Raw genomic sequence first — 19663 nt, forward strand, 5'->3', positions numbered from 1 at the left:
TACCCAAATTTCTGCACTCTTGGGACTATTGCTTCACATCATCCCACCTCTCACCTGGAGGTATGGCTGCATGTGCTCCCTTTTCCCACTTGGCTCGAAATTTCCCGCTACAGGAGGTCTTTGCTTGAGTGGATGTCTCCACTCGGTCTCCTCTCCGCTTCTTCAATTGTGGTTGCTCCACAACTTGTTGAGCCTGCTTTTGAAGTTGTGTTTTGAGAGGTAATTTATGCTCCCTCTCAACCACCAAATCTCTAACCTTTGCCTTTCTCGTCAAGGCGTTTCATGCATATTGTACCTCAAGTGCATATGGGTTCTTGACTCACACACCGATCTATTTCACATGTCTTGTGGTGATGTGTCTAAGGAAAATATTTCCTTTGCTAAAAATCACATCATAGCCATGGTCTTCCAATACCGCGACGGAAACAATATTCTTCTTTAGTCCTAGAACATACATCACATTTGTGAGTCTGAGAAGGGATCGAGACTCCCTCTGAAAAGTAATAGTATCGATGTCGATCATGCTATACCTCCCATCATCTCCAAACTCTATGTTCTGCTTGAGATATTTCTCCTCCAAGTCATTAAAGAGATCTTTATTCCCCATCATATGGAACAAGGCACCGCTGTCGAGATACGACATGCTTCCCATTATAGTTCTTGCCATGTATGCAATGAGAGTGAAATCAAGTTCGAATTGTGATGCTAGAGCTTCACCTGTTACTTCTATTACAAGCTTCTTCTTGCTTGCTTTTTTTTGTGGGCATTTTGTGGCATAGTGCCTGAACTCATGACAGTGAAAACACTTGATGTTCGACAAGTCCTTCTTCTTTCCGCCCTCCTCACCTTGGGACTTCTTTCCCTTGGCTTTCTTTTCTTTGTTGACTAATGCAAAGTCCTCTTCCACTTCTTTGGATGAGGTCTATCTCTGGTGTTCTGCCGAAACTCTTCTTATACCAAGTCAGAACACAATCGCTCCCACTCTGGTAGCTTCTCCCTCCCATTAACTAAGTCCTGGTAACAGTCCCAGCTCTTAAGAATTCCTAGAAGTGCTAGGCTCACTGGATCATCTTCTGCAACAATAACACTGACACTTCCAAGCTCATCTCGACATTGGGTGAACTTGGTCAAGTACTTCGGTATTGTATCGCCCTTCTCCATCTTGATCTTTCTGAGTTTTTCCTTCAATTCCATCTTTCTGTGGTCACTGTTGTTTTGAAATAGGTTCGTCAATGCCTTTGACATTGCAAATGGAGTTTCCTTACCATGGACATTCGAGACATTATGATCTCAAACTCCTTCTAGGATAATCCTTCTTACCTTTTCCACACACTTTATCCATTCTGCCAGATATTTAGCATCAAATGTTGGAGGCTTCAGGATATCATGATCTATGAATTCCTTCAGCCCATTGTCTTCCAACACTGCCTCCATCCTTTCCTTCCAAGCTATGTAATTCGAGCTACCCTCAAGGGCATACTCAAGTCTCAATCCATAGAACAACATCCTGCTGGCTCTGAGATATGATACTACAAATTCGATTTCTCCTGCAAAACAAACTCGTATTCTCCTCTTCTATAGTGATTTTAGCTCTGATACCATGTAGATTTTTATTGTAGATTCAAACTGCATATTGTGATATGCTAAAACAATTGACTTGAATCTACTCTACTCATCAGCGAAAACAAAAATTGATCGATGAAATCACGAAGCAGAAAAGGAATAATTTCAATCACACATAACATAATAATTTTCTAGCGAAAGCCTCGACTAAAAACCCCTGCTATCTGTATATTGCATTAACCAGAAGATATGAGAAGAAAATACAATGCTTGTTCAACCCGAACAATCTTTGCACAAGTACAATCTATCTCACTTGCTCACAAACTAGCTCAAGCCAATACTTAGCCAAATTTGTTGCCTGCCAAGCTCCTACTTCCTTGCGTTGTTCCCTTGGGAATTAGCCCATATTTAATTGGGAAATTCCTCACTAATAACTACGCAATCCATCCATAGGCCTTCCTCTGATTGCATGCATCATCAATTTAATTTAGATGATTTTACAGCTGATTGTACATTGTCCCTAAATTCTAATCTCAATTGGGTTTTTCTTAGAATTGACATGCATGATTTGTTTATGAGTGAATTATCAGTTCTTTGATTAATCACTGCATGTGAATTAAATCCAATTTAATTCACTTGACCTCTCACTAGTTCCTCCATCAATTAGAACTAGTTTAACTTAATTTAACTCAGTTAAACTTAATTAAATAATTACAACTCAATAAGAACTCAACCTAGGCCCCTAAAATTTAGGTATCACACTACATGAGTCTAGATAGACTTCCAAATCGAATTTACTGGACCAACTAAGTCAACTTAACTTAGTTAACTGTTACAAGTTGCTATGAGAATAGAATTACAATTTAATTCCTAATTTAATGCAAGGACAAATTAAATTAGGATTTTTCTTGATGTTATTTTTAACATTTCTTATTGTTATTTTCAACAGTCTTACAATACTCGATCTCTACATGATTTAAGGAAATACATTGGTCAAAAATATCAATTCGATCTATCTTGAAAATCTTCAACCTAAAAATCAGGAGCAACTTTGACTACTGAATTCATTCCAAAAAATCTAGATATGTCCTCATCTTGTGCCTGAATTTAGCATGTTCAATGGGATGTTGTTTCTGTAGTTGAGATATCTATGATAGAATCCTAATGAGCTTATCTCAATCTTCTCCAACTGGATAGGTAAAAGAAATTAACTTTCTATATGCTTCATTCAATTCAATGTACTTTTGATAAGTTGGTTTGACTATGAAAAGATATTTGATTTAATAACATAAAAATAGGTCATGAGATAATTTCTCAAGAAGAGTTTGTCCAATTAAAGTTCATGTGAAACTAGTAAACTTTGATTTATCATTTGCACAGTCATTAACTTTTGTTATTCGTTTTTAGAAACACGTTTACCTTGTGAATTCTTGAATGATGGTAATTCTCTATGTTATAGAAGATTGAATTTCGTGTTAAATATATCAACTTGATTTTGCATGTATCCACATGCATCTTTCACTTGTCTTGAAAAAATTCTTTTAGTTAGAACTCTTTTGGTTTTTATGATTACTTGAGTTCTATTAGAAATACCAATTTCTTCAAGCTCTGATTTTTTTCTTGTATTCAATAATCTTAGAATCTTGCCGACTAGAATTGGTTTAGTACCCATTTTTCTTTCAATTCCCTCCACTGCTATTTTAGCAAGGTCTAATAATTCTTCTTCCTCAACAATAAGTTCAATTGATGGTCAAATTTCAAATATTGAAGACATAATATCCACCCATATTTTAGCCTTAGCTTGAATTAAACATTGAGTGCTATTAGCTTTACTATTACGCCATTCAATTTGTTTCTTCAAGATATCATTTCTCTGGAGTTGAGCAATTAGCAAATTACTTTTCTTTAGTGCATCTTCTTGAGCCTTGTTCAATGCCTTTTTTAAGTCATCGATCTCTTGATTTTTCAGAGAAAGGGATGAAAGAGCTTGTACTAATTTCTCTATTGAATCTTCGCTTGTTGTACTTGCTTGAGATAATGGAACAACTATATTCTCTTGTTGATTTCTTTATTTAAGTAATTGTTCCACTTGTGATTCAAGCTTGACCATCAATTTGTTTTGCTCAATCATTACTAAGAGGAGTAACTCCTTCTCCTTTTGTATGTGTTCAATCTCCTGTGTTTGTGGATGCTCAGTTACTGGCATTTTAAGCTTTTTGTGAAGTGATTGTATATTTGCATTCCTATTTTTAATTAGTTCCTAAACAACATTTGGATCATTGGGATTGATTCCTAATCTAATAAATATGTCTTCTAAGGAATTTATTTTGGTATCCTTGGCTAGAGAAGACATTCTTTCCCTCTTCAATTTAGTAATCATTTTGTTCAATGAACTTTGTAGATTAGAAAGGTCGATGGCTAAACTAGTTAAATTATAATATATCATATCTCTTGTCTGCCTGTGAATATCTATTTCACCTATAGGATGGATTTGTTTTGTGTTGAATGAAAACACAAAAGTCTTGTAATCCTTAACTGATTTTGCACCTTGAGCTTTAGGTTCTAAGAATGTTAGCTCGAATTGGTGTTTTTCAATATCTAAAGCAGAGAGAAATCTATTTTTTGTGAAATAACTCTACTTCCAAAATTCACTATAGGTCACCGTTTTCAAAGTTTCATTTTTCTTTTTGATTTCGAAAAACTGAGAAAAGATGTTTTGATTATTAGAAGCAGATGAATAATATTGTTCTGTGACTACTAATTCTAACCACTAAAGAGTATATACTGGCTTGCTTGACATAATGACTTTACAAGGTGTAGAAGTTTCTGATAGACTATATTTGAAATTGATTCCTCTGTTTCTCTCATCTTTTGTCTCTTATAAACTCGGAATCCTTCTCCCTTTGAATATGGTATTGATAGTTGAACATCTTCAAGAGAACTTTTTTTTTTTTTTTCTCTGTTAGGGAGGTAGACAAAACATTAGGCCTAATGGGTTGCTCTGTAACCTGCTCCTCTGGTACATCTATTAGAGTTTCTTCGTCCCATATTTCTTTGATGGCAAACTGTTCAATTTCTAGTTTTGATAAAAGTCCATAAGGAGAAGAACCTTGTTGCACTCTTAAAGAAGACATTTTGCCTGTAGGATCATAGTTCCGTCTTTGTCCCTCTGTTAGTTCCATCTTCGTCCCTTTGTTAGTTCAATCTCCTTTAACAATGCTTCTACCTCACTATCAATTGTTCTACTATTTACAAGAAAAGGTCCAAATTGTGCCTTAAGCTTGAAAAGAGTCAGCCTCTTTCTTGGTAGGAAATACAAAAAAATTTAGGGGGCGAAATTTCAATAATTGGCTATTTTTTGGGCATTTTCTAAAAAAAAAAATGTATTCGCCCATTTGGTTATAAATTCGCCTATGTTACACACACGCACACATATATATAAATGGTTAATATTCACCAAAATTTTATCAATTTTAATAGTAAATTACATGTTTTTTTGTTGAATATTCGCTTACATTCTATATGCATGACTTTTTAAACCAGAATAGTCGCCTATAATACTATAAATAGGCATAATATTTGAATCCTTAAAAAATACCTTGGTAGGAAATGAATATGATAAGCATTCAAGATTTGCATTATAAAATCAAGTGCAAAAATTCTCATAGGAAGAAAGGCATGCAATCTATAAGGAGGAAGCTCACACACATAAAGCCTTATCTCTGTGAAATTCTGATATAAAAACCAATCTCCTTGTTTTGTTTGTTCCCTCAATTACAAGATGCGGTTTACCTCCAACAAAATTCTTTAGACTTCAGTATGATTCAAAAGATTATAGCAAACTGATAAGAATTGATTCACAAAGTTTGAAAAAGAGAACCCTTCAGAATGTTTTTTTTACCAATGATGTCCAATGAATTACTGACCATAAGTTTCCTACAAGTTTCCTTCTGGATTTTGTTTCCGAAATTGTATTTGAATAAACTTGTCTAATTGATAAAACATGAACATATATACTAATACTGATTGATATTTAAATGACCTCATGGTACTGAAATTCATGAACTACCCATGGATAATATCTATTATATATTGGCTTAAATTAAAATAAACAAAAGGTTTTTTGCCTCAAAAAAGGGTAGATAAAAACCCTAATTTTACTTCATCAACAATTTCATCGTTATCATACCCTAAGAAACAAGAAAGCATAGTTATAGTATGTCTGGATATGTCAGGAAATATGCTTGAGGAATAAGAAGGATTATTCTGGGGAATTTGGCATTCTTTGGCAAAAATGACTCAGGAAGGACTCTCCTTTCTTGGGGAGTTAATTTCTAAAATCTCACCTAGAAAAGTTGACTGGAAAGGGGTTGAACTTTATCGGACATTGAAATTTGTAGGATTTCTATAATCGACTCTGGTGTGATATAGCATAACTGATCTTCCCCTTTTGAAATGACGACTCTCTTACTTGGCAAATATTGCTCTCAACACCAAGCCATAAATTTAGGGAAATGGAAGGTCTGTGGGAAAATAAACTAAGGGAGGAGAGAGTCCTAAATGAAAAACTCATCACTTTGATCTTGAAATCTTTGAAATTCCTAACTCTTAATTTCATACAAATCAAATTCATGTTGCATTTTAATAATTCCAACATCCCTGTCTACTAATGCCATTTAATCTATTTTCACAGAGGTGGTAGACTAAGGGGTTTTGGATTCAGTTCTAATCGCCTTGCTCTTTCGTTGAGTCATCTTTAAACAAGGGAAAATGATGTAAAAATTACCCGGAAATAATGTGCTACTTTCCTGGCTCACTACTAGCGTTGTATCTACTGGTCGATTACTTCTTGAACATGGCGAGAAATAATCATTGAAAACCTAGGTTTAACTTTGAAACCAAACTTTTGAATTGGCGACAAACAAACACATGACAATAGCTTGCGTATGATGAAACAAAATGTTAGGTCCCTATAGTACTAGTGTATTCCCTTATTATTATTGTCATTATAGCCCCTTATTATTATTGTTGTGCCCATGTTGTCCCCATAATGTTATTATTGTGTCCAATAGAAGCCCACTATTGTTATTGTTGTGCCCTTACATTATTATTGTTATGTTGGCTCTGATTATATTGTGACCCCTTAGACTCCTATATATAGAAAGGAGGTCTTGATTTGTATCATCCAGGAATTGTTCATTTCTGTAATGTAAAGGAGGTTTCCCCCTCGAATAGGCTACTTTTGAAATCATTGATCTATCCCATTATTCTATTTTGTGAGTTGGTTGCATAACAATTGGTATCAAAGCTTTAGATTCTAGGGTTTTGCTGCTTCAAACAGGTCATCGTGGAATTTTCGTTATAATTTTTTTTCTACAAAGCTTCAGAAGTTGAAATTAAAAACCATTTGAGATGAAATCGTGATGAACCTCAGGACCGAATTTCAGATTTTGTCTCGCTATATTTTCAGAGATACAAACTGAGGAAGTTAGAGTTTTTGTAGGCTCCCGAATTCGATCTCAAACTGGTCACCTTGAGAAAATCGTTATAACGTTTTCTCTGAGAATTGGATTGAAATTTAGTAAATAGTTACAGAAATGGAACAAAATGTAGTTTTATGTGTATCATTTTCAGGTCCAAAAATCGAAACAGTGACACGTGGCATTTCGTACAAGTTCGCTCTACTGAACCAATCTATAATCAGGTCATTGTGGGAGATTTGACATAACTCTTTCTTGGAGAATCCAATCTAGATCAGAATTGTGGGGTTGGAAAGAGGACATAGAGGGCTAAGGCAAGACGAAATTTTAGACCTCGGAGATCTGAAATTACAGATATATAACAGATTCAATATCGAGCTCCTACAAAGAGAAAAAAGTGTGTAGTCTTTTTAAAAAAAATCATAAGTTTGGTTTGAAAAATTTGTTTGAAGTGATTCAAAGGGCACGGTGAAGCATATTTATCATTAATTAATGCCCCAAAGAAAGAAAATGGAAACACCTAGTAAGCATCCTGAAATCTCTAGCATGACTCATGAAGAAAAGGAAGAAATGCAACATGATATATCAAAATTACGATACCAAGTGCAACAAATTTCACTCTCACAAAAAGTAACAAAAACTAAGATGGATGGTTTAAATAAAGATGTGGAAGCTAAGATGAATAGTGTGGAAGCTAAGATGGATGGTTTAGAAGTAAACATTGAAGATTTCAAGAAAGACATGGAAGGTTTGAAAGGAGGTTTGGCAAAGTTGTGACAAGAAATGTTTCCTAATGGCGAAAAGGTAGTAGAGGAGACTCATGATGAGAACAAAAGAAATGTTAGTCATGATTTCATAGATTGTAACGTTGGATTGAAGACCCACCATGTTCCAAAAATCGATATGAGGAAGTTTGATGGCAAGGATCCCGTAACATGGATACTATAGATGTTGCAATATTTGGATCTCCATAATGTGCAAAACACACAAAAGGTACACATTGCAACTTTATATTTGGAACCCAGTCAGTTTGTATGGTATTGATGGCTTTGCTCTCATAAACAAATTGTCACTTGGGCAATTTTTACGAAAGAAATGAGAGCACACTATGAGATTACAAAAAGCAAGACCTTTTTTAGCCAATTGATAAATCTTAAACAAAAGGGTTCAATGGTGGAGCACATTGAGGACTTCCAAAAATTGAATATAACAGTAAAACATATTCTAGGGGAGCATAGGATTGATGTGTTCATAAGGACTTTAAAGGATAACATCCGACATGAGGTTCACCTTTGGTGTTAGGATATTCCGACACATAGGAAATAGTTAAGTATAACTTGGTCTAGTTTAGAGTTAGGTAAAGTGTGTTTCTTTACTATGTACTTTTGTAACTTACAATTTGATGGTCACGATATGTTCTAGACATGAAGTGATCCGACAGTTCATTCTCTCCTCGGTATTACCGACACTTGATCCGTGGCTTAACACCCGATTGGTCCATGATCTCTATTTAAAGAGCATGGAGGGTCATTTGTAGGGTAACCATTCATGCGAGAAGTTTATGTAAATTTTCATTCTTTTATTAATAAATTGCCTGAAGTGGCCGCGTTGGCTCAGGCCGTGGACTGTTTCCCTCTTTGAGGGTTTTAACCACGTCAACAATACTGGTGTATTGATTTGTGATATGTTTGTAAGAGGTGTCCTTTAGTGTTCTATCTGAGGAACTTACCCTGTAAATTCCTACATGGTATCGGAGTTATTTGAGGGCCGCATCAATTGGTGATCCAAATTTGAAGCCGGTAGAACTGCATCCGACTGCCATTTCCTAGATCTACTATTTTTGACTGCTTTTGAGCCGAGAGGGCTGCTCTATTGTGTTAGGAGCATCTGTTCCAGTGAGGGACCCCTTTAGTTTCACACGAAAAGGTTTCCGATAGCCCTAGCTACGTCATTTTTAAGATTTGGAGGTATACAATGTTTATTTGCAGTTTCTAGTTATTTTCTCTCTGTTTATTCTAGTTTATTTATCTCCTTTTTTTATTACCGGAAGTACACCTTTCATTTCTGCGTATGCTCTTTGCCCCACGACTCTGTGCGATTTTGGCAAATCAGAAACAGAAAGGAAGTTTTTTGTCTCAAGTGTATGCTCTTTTCCGTCGCACCTTAGTGTGATCTCGGAAAATCAAAAACATTGAGGAAAATTGCTAGTTTCCGGGTAAAGCTAACTTCAAACCATAAGGTTTGTTTGTTTTTTTTTTCCTGTCCATTTTGGGTTTTGTGGTTTTTGTTTTGCAGGCAAGAAAGAGCTTTCTCAAGTAAGCACGCACCCAAAGCTTCAGCGACTAAAAAAAATAAATAACACTTTCTTCCCCTTTTCCAAAAATTACTAACCTTTTAAACTAGCTCACTTGGTCCAAAGTTACTTTATGAGAATAGAGGTTCTTGAGTTCAAGTCTTTCTATTTATAGAGCTAATTAGATTAAGTTTGGAAAGGGGGAGGATTTTTTTTAAATACAACATTATCATTCATTTCCGCACATTCCCGCACTTCGTCGGCAACTTCAACAACTTTTCTTCAAAAAGCCATAACTTCTTCATTCGGAAGCCGTTTTCAGAGGCTTTTTTTTTTTAATCAACCCATTTTTTCGAGATCTTTCCATTGGAACACTTATTTTCAGCATCTATAGCTTCAATTTCTATTAAAATTGAAAGTCCATGCCAAGTTATTCTTGACAGCACCAACTACTTCCAATGGTGGTCCTACATTGTGGATTTACTTAGAAGTAAAGGTCTTTACAGAATAGCCTCAGGCCAAGAAACCAAACCAAAAGATGAAGGTAAGGCAGCCAAATGGGAAAATAGGCAAGATCAAGCACGTGGGTTGATAGGGATGTCTATTTCTCTAGACCTTAGATTCCATATCGCAGAACTTGATACTCTTAATGAAGCAGTGAAATAGATCACTAAAGTTTTTGGAATTAAAAATGAACTTAGAGCCCATCAACTCGAAAATGAGTTTCTTACATTGGACCCCAATAATTTTTCTTCCATTGAAGATTTTCTGTCCAAGTTCAAGACCCTTAGACTTCTCTTGGAAGGTGTTAAGGTTAAGAAAGAAGATGATAACCATATCTATTCCATTCTTACTAAGTTGGGACTAGCTTACTCTGTGTTTGTTTCCACCTTCCATTCTACAAGAGAAGCCTTCATTTCTCAAGGACAAGACTACAAGTCCCCTTCCTTTGATTCCTTTTGTGATTATTTAATAAGAGAACAAGAAAAACTCTTACACCTTGGTCTTCTTAATCTTGGAAACTCTTCTAAGAAAGCCTTAGCCGCCCAACAACAACCAAATTCAAAGAATCCTAAGAAGTTGTATCCTAAAAAGAATGGTCCTAAACCAAACAAGGGTCCTAAGCAATTTCAGCCTCAAAATGAAAAATCATTTCAACAAAATGATAAGGCAAATAAAAACAAAGGGAAGAAGACTGATAGACATTGCCACTTTTGTAATCGAGATGGCCACTTAGAATCCAAATGCTTTAAGAAGATGTAAGCCTTGGAAGCAGCAATGAAGAATCATAACATCCATTTGGAGCACTCTTCAACTTCAACTTCATCTTCAGGAATAGCACTTTCTGCATGTGGTTGTCAAACATCTCGGTCTGGATATGCACTAATGTATCTTCTTCTTCTAATTCTCATGAGTGGCTCATTGATTCTGGAGCTTCTTATCACATGGCGAAAAACAAAGCCATGTTTCCTTCTTTAAATGATTGTAACACCAAAAATATATATGTTGGTGATGATAGATCTCTTAGTGTTGTAGGGACTGGAACTGTTCATATAGACAATGGTCAATTTAATGATGTATTATGTGTTCCAACATTATCCTGCAACCTTCTATCTGTATATTAGATAACTCATTCAGGTGAAGGTAAAATCGTTGAATTTTCACCTCACGATGTTGTAATTAAGGACCTAAGAGATCCTAGACAGATTTTTAGCTACTGGCATTGCTGATGATTATACAAGGTTGTATAATTTTAACAACTTTGGGTCATCAAATCTTCCCTCGGTATTTGTTGCTCATAATGATGAAGTGAGCAAACTTTGGCATGAGCGATTTGGTCACCTAAACTATCGCTCCCTTCAGAATCTATGTAAAGAAAATATGGTGACAGGTCTTCCAATGGTATCTTGCAGAGATGGTGTTTGTTCCGGATGTGTACTCGGAAAACATAATCGAGATAGTTTCGAAAAACGTGCCTCTTGGCATGCCTCAGCCCCTTTACAGCTTGTGCATAGTGACTTATGTGGTCCACTTCCAGTTGTTTCATTCTCTGGCTACAAGTATTTCTTAACTTTCATTGATGATTTCTCCAGACGCACTTGGGTATACTTCTTAAAACTCAAGAGTGAAGTATTTAACATGTTCTTGGCCTTTAAGGCCTTTGTTGAAAAACAATCTGGACATCAAATTCTTAAGCTAAGATCTGATAATGGCGGAGAATATGTTAACAACAAATTCATTAACTTTTGCACTGAGAATGGAATTCAAATGCAACATACTGTTCCATATACTCCACAACAAAATGGTGTAGCTAAAAGGAAGAATCGCAACTTAAAGGAAATGGCTAATTTGTATGCTTCAATCTAAAGGACTTAGTCTTAGTTTTTGCACAGAAGTAATTAACTGTGCAAATTACATAGTAAATCACACTCCTACTAAGGTTTTAAAAAACATCACTCCAGAAGAAGCATGGAGCTCAATTAAACCAGATGTGAGTCACTTTTGTGTTTTTGGAAGTGAAGCATGGGCCCATATTCCAGATGAGAAACATAAAGCTTTAGAAACTAAGAGTGAAAAATGTATTTTTGTTGGATATTCTGAAGATGTCAAAGGATATAGACTTATTCCACTTAAGTCCAAAAATGTTATCATTAGAAGAGATGTAAAGTTTGCTGAAAATATATCGGACTACGAGCCTAGTGCGGCGGATGTGCCACCTCTCTCTCTCCCTTCTACTTCTGAAAATATTTCTTCTTCAAATGATGACAGCGAGGATGACAATCCTCCCCCTCCTTCTTAGGATCCTGCTTCAGCTCCTCAGCTTCCAAAATGGGTCTGTTCTACTTGGGATGCAGCAGGTGCTCTTGCCGGTGATCCTACAAATCCACGACACACATGTTCTCAGTTTGATAGAGCCTCTTCTTTACTGGCTCAAGCTTCATCTAATTATGATCTTGACACCTTTGCAGAAGCTTCAGGCCATCCAGATTGGGACACAACTATGAATGAAGAATATCGTTCATTATTGGAAAATGATACATGGGATCTTGTTCCTCTACCAAAGGGATGAAAACTTGTTAGATGCAAATGGGTTTACAAAACCAAGTATGGACCATATGGAAAAGTTGATAAACATAAAGCTCTTCTTGTTGCTGAGGGTTTTTCACAAGTAGAAGGCATTGACTATACTGAAACCTTCTCCCCTGTTTCCAAAATGAACTCTATCCGCCTTGTTCTTTCCCTTGTTGCCTCTTTCAAATGGGAAGTCCATCAGATGGATGTTAAATCTGCCTTCTTGCATGGGGACTTGCATGAAGAAATCTATATGGAACAACCTACTGGCTTTATACAAAAAGACTCTAGCCTTGTATGTTGGCTTAAGAAATCCCTTTATGGTCTCAAGAAAGCCCCTCGAGCTTGGTATGCCAAAATGGATAGCTTCCTTTTAGAAACTGGCTTTTTTAGTTGTCATTCTGACAATACTGTCTACACCAAAAAAGTGTGCAAGTCTCTTATCATTCTTGTTCTTTATGTTGATGATCTTATCCTTACTGGTAGTGATCCCAACCTTACAAACCATGTGAAGTCCAACCTTAAAAAGAAGTTTGAAATGATAGACTTAGGACACTTGCATTATTTTCTTGGTCTTCAGGTCTTGCAATCCAAGGAAGGTATTTCCCTTTCCCAGTCCAAGTATGTATGTGATCTTCTACACCATTTTCACATGGAAGACTGTAAGCCAGCCCTTTCTCCCTTTCAGTCTAGAGCCAAACTTTCAGTCACTTGTACTTCACCTGAAGTTGATGCTACCTTATATCGCCAACTTGTAGGAAAACTTTTGTATCCGACCCATACTCGTCTTGACCTTTCCTTTGTTGTTGGCCTTATTGCTCGGTTTATGCAAAACCCACATGAAAGTCATTGGAAAGCAGCTAAAAGAATACTTCGTTATGTTCGAGGTATAGTTCAGTTTGGGATTCATTACAGTGCAAAAGCATCTCCTCTATTGGTCGGTTTCACTGATTCCAATTGGGCTGGTGACCCTGATGATCAGAATTCTACTGTAGGTTATGTGCTCACTCTTGGTTTAGGACCTATTACATGGGCTTGCAAGAAACAAAGTGCCATTTCTCTTTCTTCAGCAGAAGCAGAATATCGTGGTGTCGTAGAAGCTAGTAAGGAGGCCCTGTGGCTTCGTCAAATCCTATCAAAGTTTGGCTTTCAGCAGTAGCATCCGACTACACTTTGGTGTGATAATCAAAGTGCCATTCAACTATGCAAAGGTCCAGTCCAACATCAGTGCAACGAACACATTGAACTGCACATGCACTTCATCAGAAAGCTCATTCATGACCATGTTCTTGAAGTGCAATATTGTTCAACAAATGATCAAGTTGTAGACATCTTTACAAAGGCTCTCACAGAGGCAAATTTTACTAAACTTTGATTTATGGTTGGAGTTCAGGAAGTTGTCACTAAGGGGGGATAGGCTCTAGTCCTCCTTCCTTCTCCTATTGTGTCATATTTTTACAACCTTCAATCCTATCCCAAGTTGTTCTTAAGGGGGGGATGTTAGGATATTTCGACACATAGGAAATAGTTAAGTATAACTTGGTCTAGTGTAGAGTTAGGTAAAGTGTGTTTCTTTACTATGTACTTTTGTAACTTATAATCTGATGGTCACGATATGTTCTAGACATGAAGTGATCCGACGGTTCATTCTCTCCTCAGTATTACCGACACTTGATCTGTGGCTTAACACCTGATTGGTCCATGATCTCTATTTAAAGAGCATGGAGGGTCATTTGTAGGGTAACCATTCATGAGAGAAGTTTATGTAAATTTTCATTATTTTATTAATAAATTGCCTGAAGTGGCCGCATTGACTCAGGCCTTGGACTGTTCCCCTCTTTGAGGGTTTTAATCACGTCAACAATACTGGTGTAATGATCTATGATCTGTTTGTGAGCGGTGTCCTTTGGTGTTTTGTCTAAGGAACTTACCCTGTAAATTCCTACATTTGGGAACCTGATTCATTGGAGAAGGCATTCATGTTGGCAAGAAAAAATGAAATTAAAATTATGGCAACAATGAAGCCTACCAATCACAGTTATAAACATGGAAGTGTTGTTACCCCTAGCCTTTGAAAACCTACAAGGTTGACAACACAACAATGGGAAGAGAAAGGAGTAAAAGGACTTTGTTATAGTTGTGATAGAAAATATACTGAAGGTCATAAGTGTGCTGAGAAGAAATTATTTTACATAGATTGTGAAGAGGAAGAAGAAAAGGAGCAAGAAACATCAAAAGAAGAGGATACACACCAGGAAAAAACCCTAGAGAAATAAGAAATGAATCCGACCATATCTTGTAATGCATTGGCTGGAATTACCACTCCTCAAACTATCAAGATAGAAGGACATATCAAGAAGAAAAAGGTAATAGTGTTGATTGATTTGGGCAGCACCCATAATTTTATTCATTGTAAGATAGCGAAGGAATTGAATTGCTTCCTATATCCAGCACGAGAGTGTCAAGTGATGGTTGCAAATGGAAGAACCATAAATTGCTATGGAAGTGTGATAATATCAAGCTATCCATGGGAGAATATGTGTTGAATAGTCCAATGTTTTCCATTCCAATGGGTGGTGCTGATGTTGTACTAGGAGTCTAATGTCTACAATCTTTGGGTACGATAGATTTTAATTTTCAAGAACTTTTCTTGTTGAATTTATTTATTTTTATTTTTATTATTATTTATTATTATTATTATTATTATTTTTTCCAGAAGGAAAGGAAGTTCAATTAAGGGGTATCACAGGGAAACCAGGAAAGATAATCAACTCTAACGACGTGACAAAGCTTCTAAAGAAAGAACAACATGGCATAATTGCACAATTATGTTCGCTAGAGTTTCCCACATAGAAATCATCTATTTCTCCAGATCACCAAAAAGTATTGGATAATCATTCCAAGGTATTTGAGACTCCCAAAGGCCCACCACCTATTCGTGATCATGATCATGCTATTCATTTGATTCCAGGAAGTGTTCCTCCAAACATGAGGCCTTACATATATCCCTATGCCCAAAAGAGTGAAATTGAATGTATGGTTCCAGAAATGATAGAGGCTGGGATAATTCAACCTAGTCAAAGTTCTTTCTTTGCTCCAGTAGTATTGGTGCACAAGAAGGATGGATCATGGCGCATGTGTTCGGATTATAGGGAGTTCAACAAGCTCACTATTAAAGATAAATTTTCCATTCCCGTCATTAATGAATTATTGGATGAATTGCATGGAGAAATTTACTTCACCAAGTTGGTCCTTCGTTCAGGATATCATTAAATCAGAATGAAGGCTGAAGACATTCTGAAAACAACATTTAGAACTCATGAGGGTCATTATGAATTTTTGTTCATGCCTTCTAGCCTTACCAATGCACCTTCTACATTTCAAGGTTTGATTAATTCCATTTTAAAATCCTTCCTTAGAAAAATTGTGTTAGTAGTTTTTGATGATATAATAATCTACACCAAGTCTTGGAAGGATCATGTTCAAGATGTTGATAGAGTGCTCAAACTATTGGAGGAGAAACAATTATATGCAAAAACCTCCAAATGTTTCTTTGGAGTACAAGAGGTGGGATATTTGGGTCATATTGTATATCATGAAGGTGTTAAGGTAGACCCTAGCAAAACTGAAGTCATTAAGGAATGGAAAATCCCCACATCCATAAAGCATCTGCAGGATTTCTTGGGTTGACTAGGTATTATCGTAAGTTTGTTAAGAATTATGGTAGAATAGCAGCACCTCTAACAACATTACTGAAGAAAGATGCATTTTTTTGGACTCTAGTAGCAACGAAAGACTTTGAACATCTTAAAAAGGTAATGTGCCAAGCACTGATCTTAGCTACGCCAGACTTCCCAAAAACCTTTAGTGTGGAATGTGATGCCTCAGGAAATGGAATTGGTGTTGTTTTAATGCAAGGAGAAAAACCCCTTGCTTTTGAAATTTATCCAACCAAAGGAAAGTATTTACAAAAAGCTATTTATGAGAAGGAAATGTTGGAAATACTACATGCACTTAAGAAATGATGACCTTACCTAATGGGAAGACACTTCAAGGTAAAAACAGATCATGATAGTTTTAAATACTTTTTAGAACAAAGATTCTCTTCATAAGAAAAACAAAAATGGTCACAAAGATGTTGGGTTATCAATTTGAAATCATCTACAAAAAAGGGAAGCAAAATGTTGTTGCAGATGCACTCTCAAGAAAGGATGAGGATGTGGAAGCATTGTTTTGTGCCATTTCTATTATCCAACCAGATTGGATAAATGAAGCAAGGGATGAATGGAAGAATGGCGAAGAAGTGTGGGAACTCATTCAAAAGTTGCAGCAAGATCCCAGTACATCCGATACATTTAGCTAGAAAAATGATTCGTTATGCTACAAAGATTGCTTATACGTCTGTAAGAATTCCCAACTCAAACAAAAGATTCTTCTGGAATTGCACACCTATCCCTTAGGAGGGCATTCAGGATTTTTAAAAACTTACCACAGGGTTAAGAAGGAATTTTTTTGGATGGCCTTAAATTTGATATTCAAAATTTTATGGCGGAATGTTTGGTTTGCCAACAAAATAAAGTTGAGACAATTAAGACCCCAGGTCTATTACAACCTTTATCCATTCCAAGTCAATGTTGGGGGGAGGTTTCAATGGATTTTATCACAGGTTTACCCAAGTTCGAAGGAAAGATTGTCATCATGGTGGTAGTTGATAGACTTACCAAGTATGCAAACTTTTATGCATTATCTCATCCATTTAAGGCTAGTACAGTTGTTATTGCATTTATGGAAACAATTCAAAAGCTACATGGAAACCCAAATATTATTGCAAGCGACAAAGATCCTATTTTCGCTGGAAATTTTTGGACATAATTATTTTCTTGTCTCTGTACTCAGTTAGCTCATAGCTCATATTATCATCCTCAATTTGATGGGAAAATTGAGATAGTGAACAAATGTTTTGAAGGATATCTTCGTTGCTTTGTATCTGATAAACATACACAATGGGTCAAATCGTTGCCTTTGGATGAATGGTGGTATAACACTTCCTTCCATACTGTAGCAAAAATGACCCCATTTATGACACTTTATGGATATCATCCATCGTCCATCACATCATATTTAAGAGGAAATTCTAAGGTTCAAGCAGTGGAAGATCACATCGAGCATCAACAAAAAGTTCTCCAACTCTTAAAGGATAACTTGACTTTGGCGCAGAATAGAATGAAACAACAGGCAGACGAACATCGCAGCGAAAGAAGTTTTGATGTAGGTGACTGGGTATTTCTACGACTACAACCATACAAACAATTGTCCCTCAAGCAAGCTAAGAAGGATAATAAATTATCACCAAAGTATTATGGTCTGTATAAGGTGTTACAAAAGATTGGTACTAATGGCATAAAAATTGGAACTTCCTGCATATTCCTGAGTGCACCCAGTTTACCATGTTTCATGCTTAAAGAAGGTTATAGGTGACAAGCTCCTAGTTCAAACAATATTGCGAGAACTTGACGAGGAATGAAAAATCATATTGGAACCTGAAGCAGTCACTGAAATAAGAACTCGACAACTACGAAATCAATCAATTTCAGAGTATCTCATCAAGTGGAAGAACTTACCCACTGAAGATTCCACATGGGAGGATGATAATTTTATACAGAAGCATCTAGAACTACTCAAGCGTTGAGGACAACACTTTTTTGAAGGAGAGGGGCATGTTAGGTCCCTATAATACTAGTATATTCCCTTATTATTATTGTCATTGTAGCCCTTTATTGTTATTGTTGTGCCTATGTTGTCCCCATATTGTTATTATTGTGCTCCATAGAAGCGCACTATTGTTATTGTTGTGCCCTTACATTATTATTGTTATGTCGGCTCTGATTATACTATGACCCCTTAGACTCCTATATATAGAAAGGAGGTCTTGTCATTTGTATCATCCAATCATTTTTCGTTTGTGTAATGTAAAGGAGGTATTCCCATCGAAGAGGCTACTTTTGAAGTCGTTGATCTATCTCATTCTTTTATTTTGTGAGTTGGTTGCATAACACAAAATTAGAGCAAAATAACAGGGGGGCGGGGGAGGTTGTATCTGGTTTAGTGCAAGGGGGCCCGCTTTTCACCAGGCATTGCCATGTATCCTTTGGCGGTTTATTCAAAACAACAAATCGTGGATCCCCACCTCCTTGCACTAAACGTCAAATGAGTGGTGTGGGGGGGGGGGTTCGCTTTTGATTAATAATCGTTGACCATCGAATGTGCATCTAGGTTATGAAAAGAATCACATGCATTAAACAAAAGAAATATATAATATTTACATGTATTTATTTTATATATAGCACTTTATTTATAGCCAAACTCTATATAAAAACTTTACAAAGTGCATAGAAATAAAAAAAATTCAATAATTTTTTGCAAAAGGCTTTTCATAGGAAAATGTTACAACATCTAGCTTAAACTTGATCGTTCTAGTTCAAGGATATAGGCAGAGTGATCCTTGAACTTGATGGCTAAATGCATAATAAATGTATCATAGCAATGATGTTAACTATGATTTAATCTCTAAGTTAAATGAACAAGCAAAAATGGTAAAATTGTGACCTTAGTGCCTCTAAAAATATATCTTTTGAAGTATTAATTAACGAAGATAATCATGTAATCATAGATTTAACATATTATTTGGTCATAATTTTGTTGTTCCCTAGAGTCTGCTACTGCTTGAAGAAAAATAAAAATTGAAATCAATAACATCTCCCAAGGTCATTTTATCTACCGAGGTCGTTGATAAAATGAAATCAATAACATTCCAATTATTCCACAAAGCTATAGCATCCTTGCAGACATATAAATCACCAGCAATGATGACAAGATTAACCAACACCTTCATTATAGTGGGTTGGTCTCAAATGTAACCACCCTCTCCCACATTTACCCAATTTCACAGACCTGATAGGGTAAACATGAGATGAAGAGTTACTATGGCATGACCTGACTTCCAAGCTCTAGTTAATGAAGTGGATCCTACAAACTGACAACTCACAAGACCCCTTAGGGCTACAGGACACTTAGAGGCCAAAGGACCACCTCAAGTGACAAAAACTTGAGTTGGGGCTATTTTCACTGAACTAGACTCCCAACCGCATGCATGAAAAGGCCTAGGTGTAGTTATAGGCCACCTAGTACATGCACAACACTGCCTTGATGTGGTTGTGACCCAACTTGCCTAGTTCAGAGGGTGTGATTATGAGAT

This window comes from Pinus tabuliformis, chromosome J (genome assembly GCF_031772625.1).
Source record: "Pinus tabuliformis cultivar Carrire ecotype Pingquan chromosome J, CPIR1, whole genome shotgun sequence".
NCBI classification, from domain to species: domain Eukaryota; kingdom Viridiplantae; phylum Streptophyta; class Pinopsida; order Pinales; family Pinaceae; genus Pinus; species Pinus tabuliformis.